Source organism: Chrysochloris asiatica, unplaced genomic scaffold (genome assembly GCF_000296735.1).
Source record: "Chrysochloris asiatica unplaced genomic scaffold, ChrAsi1.0 scaffold00183, whole genome shotgun sequence".
In the NCBI taxonomy this organism is placed as follows: Eukaryota; Metazoa; Chordata; class Mammalia; order Afrosoricida; family Chrysochloridae; genus Chrysochloris; species Chrysochloris asiatica.
The window spans coordinates 6831439-6842549 of NW_006408701.1; the positions used below are offsets into that span (position 1 = coordinate 6831439).

Sequence of the window (11111 nt, forward strand, 5' to 3'; positions counted from 1 at the left end):
CGTGTTCTTCCTTTTTGGTTTTCTGATTCCAGATCTTTGCACATTTTGTTGCAATATTTGGCCTTATCTTCTTGAGCTGATCTTTGAAGTTTTCTGTTCAGCTCTTGGACCGCCTCATTTCTTCCATTTGCTTTAGCATCTCTGTGAAAGATTCAGTATCTCTTCTGAAAACCATTCTGACCTTTTCCTTCTTTCTTGTCTTCTCAATGACTTTTGCTTTCTTCATGTATGATGTTCTTGATGTCATCCCACAATTCTTCTGGTCAAAGGTCTTTAGTGTTTAATGTATCAAATCTGTTCTTCAGATGATCTCTAAATTCAGGTGGGATATATTCAAGGTCATATTTTGGCTCTCGTGCACTTGTTTTCATTTTCTTCAGCTTCAGTTTGAATTTGCATATGAATAATTGATGGTCTGTTCCATAGTCTGCCCCTGGCCTTGTTTTCACTGATGATATGGGGCTTTTCCATCATTTCTTTACGCAGATGTAGTCAATTGGATTTCTATGTATTCCATCTGGTGAGGTCCATGTGTATAGTCATCTCTTATGCTGTCTAAAGAAGATATTTGGAATGAAAAAATCATTGTTTTGCAGAATTCTATCATGCATTCTCCAGCTTCATTTCTATCACCAAGGCCATGTTTTCCAACTACTGATCCTTCCTCTTTGTTCCCATCCCTTGCATTCCAATCACTGGTAATGATCAATAAATCTTGATTGCATGTTTCATCAATTTCAGATTGAAGAAGTTGGTAGAATTCTTCTATTTCATCCTCACTGGCTTTAGTGGTTGGTGCGTACATTTGAATAATAGTGGCATTAATTGGGCTTCCCTTTAGGAGCATGGATATTATTCTATCACAGACAGTGTTGTACCTCATGACTGATGTGGATATGTTCTTTATGACAATGAATGCAACACCATTCCTCTTCAATTTGTCATTCCCGGCATAGTAAACCATGTGGTTGTCAGATTCAAAATGGCCAATACCAGTCCATTTCAGCTCACTAATTCCTAAGATATCTATGTTTATGTGTTCCATTTCATTTTTGACAACTTTGAATTTTCCCAGATTCATACTTCGTACATTCCATGTTCCGATTTTCAGTGGATGTTTACAGCTGTTTCTCTTCATTTTGAGTTGTGCGCCATCAACAAATGAAGGTCCTGCGAGCTTTTTTCCCAAAGGCTTTACTCCATTCGTGTCATCACGGTCAACTCTACTTTGAGGAGGCAGTTCTTCCCCAGTCGCATTTTGAGTGCCTTTCAACCTGAGCGGCTCATTTTCTGGCACTAGACAGTGTTTCTGCTATTCAAAAGGTTTTCGGTGACTAAATATTCGGAAGTAGTTCATCACTCTTTCTTCCTAGTCTGTCTTTGTCTGGAAGTTCATCTGAAGCTTGTCCACCATGGGTGACCCTGCTGGTATTTAAAATACCGTTGTGATTCAGTCTGAATCACAGCCACTCATAAGCCACGACTGTATGACAAACTGACAGACGAGTGGTGGCCATTTGGTTTTAAGTGGAAACTGTCACTTAAAATTTCGAGATCTGTGCGCATGTGTAGTAGAACCCTCCTGGGGTCGGGTGGGGTGTCCATTCACTCAGGCATCCCCTCTAGTCATCAGAATGGAGGTGCACTGACAGCGAGAGACCAATGAACAGATACCAAAAAAAGAATGTCCACACCGGTATCTCCTCGGTTCTGTCAGTCGTTCGTGGCTGTTCTGATCCTTTTCCTGCTTGTTCTCTCCAAAGATGGCGGCTCCAGGACCAGCTGAGCATCTTGGGTTAGAAATCAATGGGTTTCTTGATTCAGCTATAAATTCCCCTAGCTGTAAGCCTTCCAAGTTTCTAAATATTCCTTAATATGTGGTTCAGAGTTCTAGCACTATCCCCTGAGCCTGCTTGGTGTGGTATTCTGTGTTGTTGCTGATGGAGCTCCTCACTGCATGTCTACCAGATCCACCATCTTGTAGCATCTTAGAGTGCATTGAAAAGGCAAAAATAGAATAGAATCGATGGAATGCCAAATTACTGAGGTTGAGGGCAAATATCTTGATATTCATCTGTGAGAGGACTATGCTATCAGGAGTGAACAGTCCCTAGAGAAGGACATCATACTTTGTGAAGTAGAGGTTCTGCTCAAAAAAGAAAGACCCTCTATGGGATGTATTGACACAGTGGCTGTAACAATGGTTTCAAATATAGCAAGATTATGAGTCTGTCAGAGGACTGGGACATATTTTGTTGTGGTTTACATGGAGGACTATGAGTACGAACTGATTCAAGAGCACCTAACAACAACAACATAGTACTTACTAATGGGTTTCTGTGATTTAGAGAATAAATGAATTGATACTTATAGAGGGTTTAAAATAGGACCTAGCATATGGTAGAAGGAGTCCTGATATGACACTATAGGATAAGCACTTGATTGCAAGTTGGATTTGAACCACCTGTTCCTTATATACAGGGTTGCCATAAGTCAGAACAACTTGAGTGCATTTAACAACAGCATATAGTAGAAAAAAATACTAGCTGCCATATGTTTCAGAGTAGAAATGTGCTCCATAGGGTTTTCCATGGCTGATTTTTCAGAAATAGATCTCAAGACCTTTTTTATGAGGTTCCTCTGGGTGTATTCTAACTGCCATAACTTTCGGTTATCACCAAGCACATTAACAGTTTGCAGCACCCAGTAACTCCTTGTTGTTATTGTTGTTAAGTGCTGTCGAGTGAATTCAGACCCATAGCAACTCTGTATAGGGTTTCTGAGGAGCAGCTAGTAACCTTTAACAGCTGACCTCACAGTTCAAATGGCTTTGCAGTCTGGCGCATTAACTCACAGCGCCACACCAGGACTCCTGAGTTTCAGCAGTGGATTGAGCACTTCCAGCGAGAGTAACTCTTTAGCATCTGGTTATCCCTGAGTAATATTATTAAGTATCAGTATGTCACTGAAGGTAGATATGTCAATACCTCTCATGTAGTGTGTGGTAGAGTGGATGAGAGCACTACTATTTTATTGAGTCTTAGGGTTGAGTCCTAGTTCTATTCATTTATTGTCCTTTACAAGCCCCATCCATAAAATGAGAGTCGCTGTACCTACTTCATACCACTGTTGTAAGGATTTATAAACTATGTGATGAACTTTGCAAAATCCATCGGGGAGTGGCTGACAAACAGTAAGGTCTCAATAAATGATTAATACAGTATGCCTAAGACTCTGTGCCACCACTCATCTGTCAGTGTTACTGACAGTTGGAATGCAAAGGTTGGAAACAAAGAGATAAGATCTGTAGTTGGAAAAACATGGCCTTGGTGATAGAAATGATGCTGGAGATCACATGATAGAACTTTGCAAGACCAAAGACTTCTTCATTGTAAATACCTTATTTAAATAACATAAAAGATGACACATTGACTGCATTAGATAGAATACACAGAAATCAAATTGACTACATGTGTGGAAAGAGACAGTGGAAACGCTACATAAGATCAGCCAAAGCAAGTCCAATCGCAGACTGTGGAACAGACTGTCATTTGCTCATATGCAAGTTTGGGCTGAAGAAAATTTAAACAAGTTCACAGAAGTCAAAATATGACCTTGAACATATCCCACCTGAATTTAGAGATCATTGCAAGAACAGATTTGATGTGACCAAAGACCAGAAGAGTTGTGAGATGACATCAAGAATATCATACAGAAAGAAAGCAAAAGGTCATTAAGAAGACAAGAAAGAAGGAAAAGACCAAAATGAATGTTAGAAAAGACTTTGAAACTTGCTCTACAATGTAGAAATGCTTAAGAAAACAAAAGAAATGAGGAAGCAAAAGAGCTAAATAGAAAATTCCAAAGAGCAGATTGAGAAGACAAAGTCAAATACTATAACAAAATGTGCAAAAACCTGGAGTTAGGAAGAACACGTTCAGCATTTCGTAAACTGAAAGAACTGAAGAAACAATTCAAGCCTCAACTTCCAATATTGAAAGATTCTCTGGGTAAAATATTGAATGATGTAGAAAGCATCAAAAGAAGATGGATGGAATACACAGAGTCACTGTACCAAAAGGAAACGGTTAATATTCAACCATTTCAAAAGATAGCATATGATCAAGAACCAATGATACTGAAGGAAGAAGTCCAAGATGCACTGAAAACAAGGGTAAAGAACAAGGCTCCAGCGATTAATGGAATACAAATTGAAATCTTTTAACAAACCGAGGAAGCACTGGAGGCACTCACTCATCTATGCCAAGAAATTTGGAAGATAACTACCTGGACAACTGACTGGAAGAGATCTGTATTTGTGCCCATTTCAAAGAGAGGTGACCCAACGGAATGCGTGTCATCAAACAATATCATTAATATCTCATACAAGTAAACTTTTGCTAAAGATAATCCACAGAACAGCCAGAGGTTCAAGCCTGATGTGGAACGAGGAATACCATTGCTGATGCTAGATGGATCTTGACTGAAAGCCGGAAATTCTAGAAGGATGTTTACCTGTATTTTATTGACTACGGAAAGGTTTTCAATTGTGTGGATCATGACAAGCTATGGACCACATTGCAAAGAATGAGTATTCCGTAACACTTAATTGTGCTCATCAGGAACCTGTACATAGACCAAGAGGCAGTTATTTGAACAGAACAAGGGAACACTGAATGGTTTAAAATTAGCAAAGATATGTGCCAGGATGGTTTTCTTTCTCCATATTTATTCAATCTGTATGCTGAGCACATAATCTGAGAAACTGGATTATATGAAGAAAAACGTGGCATCAGGATAGGAGGAAGACTCATTAACAAGGAGCTCTAGTAGCGTAGTGGTTATGAATCGGGCTTCTAACCTCAGGGTCAGCAGTGTGAAACTACCAGCTGTTCCACGGGAGAAAGAAGAGGGTTTTTGCTCCTGTAAAGATTTATAGTCTCGGAAACCCTGTCCAGGGTCGCTATGAGTTGGACCTGACTCCACGGCACATAACAACAAAACATATGCAGATGATACAACCGTATTTGCTAAAAGCGAAGAGGAATTAAAATACCTACTAATGAATATATATATATATATATATTCATTGTTATTAAATGCTATTGGGTTAATTCCGACCCATAGCAACCCTGTATAGAATTTCCGAGTAGAGTAGCAGCTGGTGAACTTGAACCACTGACCTTGCGGTTCAAACTGACTTTGCAGTCCAAAGCATTAACCCACATCAGGAAATAAAGAGAGAGATGTTGTCTTTATTAACCCCTTGCTCAGGAGAAAGAAGTTATTCAAGAAGGTTGTTGTTGCTGTTTGGTGTCGATGTGTCTGTTCTGACTCATAGTGACTTTATGCACTACAGAATGTAACACTGCCCAGTGCCCCATCATCCTTACAATTGTTGTTCATCTTGAGCCCATTGATGCTGCCGCGGTACCAGTCCACCTTGTTGGAGGTCTTCCTCTTTTTCGCTGACCCTCCACTTTATTAAGGATGATGTCCTTCTCCAGGGACTGATCTCTCTTGATAATATTCCCAAAGTATGAGAGATGAAGTCTCACCATCTTAGCCTCAAAGAAGCATTCTGGTTCCAATTCTTCCAAAACCAATTTGTTTGTTTTTATGGCAGTCCATGGTACTTTTAACATTCTTCTCCAGTTGCTGTTGTTGTTATGTGCTGTGGAGTCGGTTCTGACTCTTTGCGACCCTGTACAGGGTTTCCAAGGCTGTAAACCTTTACGGGAGCAGAAAGCCTCATCTTTCTCCAGAGGAACAGCTGGTAGTTTTGAACTGCTGACCTTGCAGTTCGCAGCCCAATTCGTAACCACTACGCTCAAATGCAGAAGTTCTTCTATGGTCTTCCTTATTCAATATCCAACTTTCACATGCATATTAGGCTATTGAAAATGTCATGACTTAGGGCAAGTACACCTTAACCTGACATCTTTGCTGTCAAGCATTCCAAAGAGGTCTTGTGTAGCAGATTTACCTAATGCAATATGTCATGCAGTTTCTTGACTGCTGCTTCACTGAGTGTTGATTGTGGATCCAAGCAAAATGAAATCATTGACAACTTCAATCATGAAAAACAGAACTCCTCTCTCTTCAACTCTTAGATGCTTAAATGCTGGCTAACATCATTTGGATCATTCAGGTGAAAAGAAAACCCAGGATAAAGTGGCAATGACCAAAACAAAATGCTTGTTCATTCCTCAGATTTTTGTCTCCCTCAGTATTACTCAACATATCTTTTATTCCTCTGGCATGGTGAATTATCTGGGTTAGAGGTATATCACGGAAGAGAAATAAATCTGTGGTCCTCTAAACTTAACCTGTAGTTGGCATGGTAAGTGGACTTGCTTTTCCAGGGAAGATACTGAGTGTGCTGAAAATAGGAGCTAGTCCAACAGTTGCAATGATTCTATACTTCTGTTATGCTCCCGCCAGCTCTTCAACTGAGGAACAGCATGCTGTAGAAGACATGATACAACCTTTATCTTGCACTTGCTGTGAACATGCAGAAGATCCCATATTTTTACCTGTTCTGCAAGCAATAAATAGATTGAATTAGAGGACAGCATTACTCTAACTCCACCCTGGGGCATGTTAAGAATCTAAATGCTAAATTAACAAGTTGTCAAAATGAGTTCTTAGTGTGTCACTGGAGAACTCGTCTCCTCAGAAGCATAACCTAACTTCTTGCCTGGATCTCCAGAATTGCACATTGAACTCTTGGCAAGGAACACTTTTGTCAGTGGCTGAGGTTCTGCGAAGTTCAAACTAATTCTTTCCTTTCTCCTCTTTGGTTTCTAGTGCAATTTCAAAGCAGCTTCATGACATTTCCTGATGCCTGATTAACTTCACCTTCTTCAAGTCCTTCTCAGCTTACTTGCCCCCAGCTTCATCTTTACTATCTTCACCAGCAATACCATGCTAGAGTTGGGAGACAATGGCAGTTCAGTGGGATAATTCTTGCCATTCATACAGGAGACATGGGTTTGATTCCCAGCCAATAAACCTCATGTACAGCCACTAACTTCCCACCTGTCAATGGAGCTTTGTATGTTGCTATGATGCTGAACAGACTTGAGCAGAGCTTCCAGACAAGATGGGCTATGAAAAAAAAACATGGCTATCTACTCCCCCAAATCAACCAATGAACACCCTATATATATATATATATATATATATATAGATCACAATCATCCAATATGCAACCAATCATGGGGATGGTGCAGGATCAGTCGGTGCTTAGTTCCATTGTCGGTGGTGGAGTTGTCATGAGTCACGAGCAGATTGGGGGGCAATCTTGACTTACTTCCTACAGACACAGTTATTAAAAACCTTTTCTTAAGTCTAAAGAAGAAAACAAAAATAAACGCAGATGTCATTTTTAAAAAATCATTGTATTGTTGTTTTTATGTTGTTAAGAACCGCCGATTCAATTCTGACTTATCTTGACCCTGTATAGGGTTTCTGAGGAGTGAGTGGTGGGTTTGAACCATTGACCTTGTGGTTAGCATTCCAGTGCTTATTCTACAGCACCATACCAGGACAATCATTGCTTAAGAAGAGAAAAATACTACAGAGTGGATTCTTGGCACTTTAACAACAATAACTAGTGAACAATATTTTAACAGGCACTGAAAATTGCAGCCCATTGGACTTAATAGTTATAGTTTGGGCAAAACAGAATACAGAACAGACTAGACTGGCAGAGAAATTTCCTACGTAGATCACTTTAGAACGCCAATATGAAGAACAAATAGAACGAGTGCAAAGTTAAACTTGCCAGGATGTGATGGAAATAGCATAAGCAAATCCTATCGGCAATGATTTCAAGAAAAGCAAAGCATATTTGAAGTCCTGGTGTGGTGCTGCGGGTTAATGTGCTAGACTGCAAGGTCGGTTTGAACCACAAGGTCAGTGGTTCAAGCTTACCAGCTACTCCTTGGAAACCCTATACAGGGTTGCCATGACTCAGAACTGACTCAACGGCATTTAACAACAACAACAACAATGGCCTATTTGGGCAGAGGCTTTCTAGATGTCCACATGGGATGGGAGGAGAGAAAGAGTTTGATTTTCAAAGGTGAGATGTATTCTTTGTCAACTTTGCGTATCCAAAAACTTGAGAGTTGACTTATCCACGAATAAGTGAGTGCCAGATAACTGACTTATACCATTCAGAATGTGTGTGTGTGTGTGTGTGTGTGTGTAACATTGTTGAGTCGGTTATGACACCCTGTATAGGGTTTCCGAGGATCTGCTGGTGGGTTTGAACTACTGACCTATGGTTAACAGTCCAGTACTTATCCTACAGCACCACTTTGCCCCAAAACCAAACCTGAACTGCCTCGGGAAGTCCATTCACAGAAACAAGTTACAGGATGAATTTTATATCATATTACAATTTCAAGTTATAAACTTATAATAAAGAAACTAAAGTAGCTCCAAGAGTTCTTTTCATCTTCCTAATGGAACACGTCTGCCATCTAAATATTTTCTGCCATATCTGCACCCTATTACCTGAAATCACTTCTCTCCTCTTGGAAAATGCTGGTGATACTTAATCTAAACTGACATATAGCAAGCATTTCTGCTACAATCCCTAGCCACAATGCTATTTTAGGATAAAAGTTTATGAAACATTTAACAAAATCCTGTTTCTCTCCCCGCAATGTCTCATCAAAATGCTTTTGACTCATCAAAGTCATTTTTAAAAGCTAAAGGCTCGTTTTATTTATTCATTTTTACAGGTGCATTAAGCAAGTATATAAGCAGAACTGGGGCTAACTCTAGCCCCTTTGGCAAGGGATTCTAGCTTTCACTAATCCCTCCATTTTGCTGCCAAGTTATCTCGCCTTCTAGCAAAAAGTGGTCCTTTTGTGAACTTACGCTTGTTTCAACTTGAAAAATAGGCAAAGATGAAAGGATTGGTTGCGACTTGTGAGAAAAGAAATTTTAGAAGGTGTGTTGGAAGTTATCTGGCCCATGTTAGTGCTGTGTAGGCAACAAGTCTTTCAACTGGTCAATCGGTTAAGGAGCCGAAGTTGCACAGTGAGCTAAGCAAAGGACTGATAACCACAAAACTGGTGGTTCGAGACCACCAGTTGCTCTGCAGGGGAAAGATGAGGCTGTCTGCTCCCATAAAGATTTATAGTCTCAGAAATCCTATGTGCGGTTGCTGTGAATCAGAATTGGTTTGCTGGCAGTGGGTTTGGTCAATCAGATGGTTTATCAATTCCTTTTCTCAACCATTTCCTTCCCAATCACACATTATTCAGTACTTTTTTTTTTTTTTGCCTTTATAAGAGGAAATTTTATTGTTAATATTTACCTTCATAGTTTCAGAAAGAAAAAGAAAACCAGATTAGCTCAGTCCAACTTGATTGGCAGTTGGCAGAAAGCTAAGGAAGCAAGTGTTCTGATTGCTAAGGATTTAATTTGGATGCTTTTAATACTTAGCCATCTAACACTTCAAACATAATCTAGAAAGAACGTTATCATCTTCCTCCTTTCCACTTCAGTACCCACGTACCTCACTCCAATGTGAAAGTGTCTTGGTTAAGTAGGGTTCCCAGAGGAACAGGTTCCCTGGGAGCAGAGCCATGAACACAATGCACAGAAAGAAAAAGTCGAAATAAAGCTCTGAGCGATAATTTACTAGTCTAAAGAAACAAACCCTTCCAATAGATTAAGAGATAAATCCAATTACAAATGTACTAATAGGTCTATGTCAACAGGGGTCAGGAGTAAACTGAAAACAGCCGGCTATTTACAAGATACACAAATAGGTATAGTACACCTAGCCCAGCGCAGGCCCTCAGAAGCCAAAGTGTTCTTTACGTTGCAGGCCACATACAAGAATCCATGTTCATCTTTTTCCTTCTCGTAAAGCTGTCCCATAGTGAGTCTGAACTGTGGGACTGTCTTGTCCACAAAGAGAAAGATCGCCTTTTCAGAAGGAAGCTGGATCCTTTTCCTTATGATCCACATGAACTGAGCCACAGTGATGTCAGATGGAACCAGGTACTTCCGTTTGCAAACGTCAACAATCTGAGAGCCAGAGACTTTATCACCGGAACCCGGTCTGGGTATTGCGCACGGATTTTCGCGGATTCCGCGCGTCTGTGTTCCATCGAGTGGCCCTCCTTGAACATCCACTTCATGGCTGCATCAAGGAAGGGACGGACACGGTTCTCTGAGCCAAGGAGTTCAGCTCGTTGACCACAACAACGACTGCGGCTGCTGCTGCTGTGGCAACCATTTCAGTAATTTTTTCTTTCTTCCTAGCCCCCCGCCCCTCCTTCTTTCCTCAGATATTTATTGACAACAATTCTAACCTCTCTTGTAGTTAACAATTTATAACTCCAGAAGTCGGTAGCATATTATTTTCTTACTATTATTAACTGTAGGCACATCCTAGGTCTGAACTGGCTCTTCCAAGACACATTAATTTTCTTATACCACAGAGGGGCCTTTTCCTCAAAGATCATTCAAGAGAGCTCAATTGTACTGTATTGCACCTTCTCACCATGCCTAATTTAGTGAGTTAATGCACTGGACTGTCAAGTCGGTTTGACCCGCTAGGTTAGCGGTTCAAGCTCACCAGCCACTCCTAGGAAACTCTGTACAGGGTCGCTATGGGTCGGAACTGACTCAACGGCACTTAACAACAATAGTTCCATAGAAGAGATATTATGAGCACCTGGACAGTATCAGGAAAATGTGAATTTTTAAATCATTGGAGTTTAAAGTTTATGAGATTGAGATGTCAAGACTGAAGTAGCATTTTCAAATGGAAAACGCAAACAAATGAGGAAATCAGGAAGATATAGTTTATATAACTCACATGGGAGGCAGAGATTCCTCTGCTAATTAGCCTGATATGATAGAAAGAAGTAGGAGGGAAAGGGAAAGAGACATTAGATAAATACCATCTGTTATGTTCAATGTAATTTGATTTAATCCCCAAATGAGGGCTAATATTTAGCTGTGCAACAATTGTTTGTGTTGTTAAGCACTGTTGAGAAGGTTCTGATGCATAGCGACCCTGTACAGGGTTTCCAAGGAGCAGCTGGTAGGTTTGAATCGCTGACCTTGACGTTAGC

The 11111-nt window shown here is 40.3% G+C and overlaps 1 pseudogene; it reads right to left on the reverse strand.

Moving 5' to 3' along the window:
* Window positions 1-9771: 9771 nt before the first annotated feature.
* On the reverse strand, window positions 9772-10169 carry LOC102814755 (annotated as a pseudogene).
* Window positions 10170-11111: the final 942 nt, after the last annotated feature.